Here is a 3,439-nt window from a genome sequence, read left to right as displayed (position 1 = left end):
TATATCCAAATTTTGTATGCACTGATAAACCCATTTTTCCAAATCAAGTTTTTGTCACTACTGGGAATGCTGAGAAAATTCATCCTGAATTCAACAAAATGATTGAAAAAGATAATCAAAGGTCAACTACTGAAGGTTTTTTCGCAAATCAAAACACAGAAGAAAATAATTTAACTCAAAATCCTTATGTGTTTCAAAAACAAAAATCATCACAAAAATGGGTGGTTAAAGGTGAAAAAGCAAACAAAGTTTTTGAAAAAGTTGAAAAACCAAAGGCTGAAGTGAAATTAAATTCTCATGAATTCAAATTGATGGTTGGAAATTATTCAACAGAAAATAATGTTTCAAAAAGAAAAGCAATCTTTTGGCAAGTTGTGTCTAATGATAAACCAAAAGTTGAAAAAGAACAAATTTCAAAAACAACATCATCAAAATTTTAAAGCAAAAATAAACAAACAGATACAAGTTTTCACAAACCAATAAATTCTGTTGACAAAATTCCATGTGTTTGCAAATATGACAACAATCGAAAATTTGAGACTTCGCAAAAATTTGTAAATAATCAAAAGTTTCAAAATGTTGGCAAATTCACGAATACTTCATCAACTTTGAAAAATTCAACTCAAGCAAAAGTGAAATTTTCACCAAAACAACCAAATTTTCCAAATCCTTCAGTCTCAAAAGCGACCAAAGTTTCGTATACAAAAGGAAAATCTGATGTAAGTACGATCAATCGTTGGCTTGAAGGGAAAGGAAGAGAATATCAAAGTGGGAAGTTTTTAGAGCAACAAATAAAGAATGCATTTGACAATTTCGCAAATAACTCTTCCATTGCTAGTTCATCATCCCATAATTCGCAAGTTCCAGTTCAATAATGGAAACCAGTTATCAAAGCTTCGAATGTTGTGAAGGATGAGATTATAATCAATGGAAATCCAAAACTATTGAACGACTATATTTCAATATCTAGATCTGATGATGTTGATATAATGGATTCTGTCACAAACAAAGTGAAAACATGGTTTTTAAATTCAAAGAATTTGTTTCAGTCTACTAATGATGGACCCAACAACTCTTGGGTTCCTAAATTTTTTCAATAAATGCAGGTGATGTGTGACGAGCAATATGATGCGAAATGGTATATTGATAGTGGTTGTTCTCGTCATATGACTGGAAGAAAGGAAAACTTGCGAGATTATAGAAGCTTGGAAAATGCAGGAGTAGTCAAATTTGGGAATAATCACAAGTGTCAAGTGAAAGGCTATGGGAAAGTCACAAATGGACAATTCACTGTTAACAGGGTTGCTTATGTTGAAGGACTTCAACATAACTTGATTAGTGTGTCACAACTTGTTGTGGGTACTGGAAACCAGGTTGTATTTAATGAAGAAGGAAATATCATTTCAAATGCGAAGACAAATGAAGTACTTCTCAAATCCAAAAGATATGGTGATATGTTTACACTGGACATCAAACCAATCGTGGGAAAACCTGCTGTGTGTTTACTATCAAAGGCATCTAATGATGTCAGCTAGCTTTGGCATAGAAGGTTGTCACACTTGAACTTTCACAATATTAACAAACTTGTCACTAAAGATTTAGTTAGAGGTTTACCTGTACTAAAATTTGACAATGATTCTCTGTGTGCAGCTTGCGTACAAGGAAAACAACATAGAAAAGGTCATCCGATTGTGATAGATTCAAAAATCATGGAACCATTGGAACTTCTTCACATTGACTTATGTGGACCGTCGACTGTTGCTACAATCAATAAAAAGTGGTACATTTTAGTTATTGTTGATGATTTTTCTCGATTCACATGGGTATTTTTTCTCAGGTTAAAATCTGAAGTTGCTCAGACAATGATTGAATTTATCAAAAAGATTGAGCTTAGTCTAAAAAAGAGTGTTCGCAAAGTTAAAAGTGATAATGGTTCTGAGTTTAAAAATCAAACTCTTGATTCTTTTCTCACAAGCAAAGGCATTTCGTATAATTTATCATCACCATATGCTCCTCAACAAAACGGTGTTGTTGAAAGAAGAAATCGATCTCTATGCGAAGCAGCCAGAACAATGTTAACATATGCGAATCTACCTCAATATCTTTGGGCTGAAGCAGTTTCAACTGCATGCTTTACTAGAATAGATCATTTATTCATCGCAGATTCAATATCACTCCATATGAAATCATCAACAATCGAAAACCTAGTGTCAAAATTTTCCATGTTTTTGGTTGTAGGTGTTTCATAATGAATCTAAAAGATAATTTGACAAAGTTCCAAGCTAAAGCTGACGAAGGCATATTCTTAGGATATTCGCAAAATTCAGTAGCGTACAGGGTGCTAAACAAGCGAACAAGAAAAGTTGAAGAAACTTTCAATTTAACTTTTGATGATTACTATCTTAAACAAACAGATAGTAAATTTGAGAATAAATCAATTCTTGTTGATTCAGATACACAAATTGATAATTCTGAAATAAATGATTTTGATTATGACTTAATTTTGGAATTCCTGACAGGGCAATTGATGCGGAAAACAATGCTCTTGATAATCAATCAACAGAATCCTCAAAACATACTGATGATTCAACAATCACTACAAGTTCAGAATCATGCGAAAGTGTGCATGAAGTTCGTATGGAGGGGGAGCATACGATTAACAATGAACTCAGAATGCAAACTTTTGAGGGGGAGAATGAAAATATGAATCATCAAGTTGAGGGGGAGCATTCGCAAAATCAACAGGAACATCATTTTGAGGGGGAGCATCAAGATGAACATCATGTTGAGGGGGAGCATGATGAAACAGAGACAATTAATCTTGATGAAAATGATGAGTTTCATGAACTAAATGATAATTTTTCTGTTGCAGGATCTGAAAATGAAGAAATGTATGAAGATGCACCATTGGAATTAAATCCTGATTATCCACCACTTGAGAAATGGACAAGAAATCATCCAAAAGAACAGGTAAATGGAAATCCACAAGATGGTGTGTTCACAAGAGCTCAAATTCGTGCGAAAAAATGAGGTACTGAATGCGAACCAAGAACTGTGTATGTTTAATGTCTTTATTTCGAAAATAGAGCCAAAGACAGTAAAGGATGCTATGGAACACTTAGATTGGGTTGTCGCTATGCTATCTGAACTGGCTGAATTTGAACGAAACAAGGTTTGGAGATTAATTCCTAAAACTTCTGATGTTTCAATTGTTAGATTAAAATGGATTTTTAAAAATAAAACCGACAAAGATGGCAATATTATTCGCAATAAAGCTAGACTAGTGGTTAAAGGTTATTCGCAACAAGAAGGAATAGACTATGAAGAAGCATTTGCTCCTGTTGCAAGACTGGAAGCAGTTCGTATATTTTTAGCTTATGCAGCTCACAAAGACTTTGATGTTTATCAAATGGATGTTAAGTGTGCATTCTTAAATGTA

This window comes from Lactuca sativa, chromosome 9 (assembly GCF_002870075.4).
Source record: "Lactuca sativa cultivar Salinas chromosome 9, Lsat_Salinas_v11, whole genome shotgun sequence".
In the NCBI taxonomy this organism is placed as follows: domain Eukaryota; kingdom Viridiplantae; phylum Streptophyta; class Magnoliopsida; order Asterales; family Asteraceae; genus Lactuca; species Lactuca sativa.
This window is presented reverse-complemented; position numbering follows the sequence as displayed.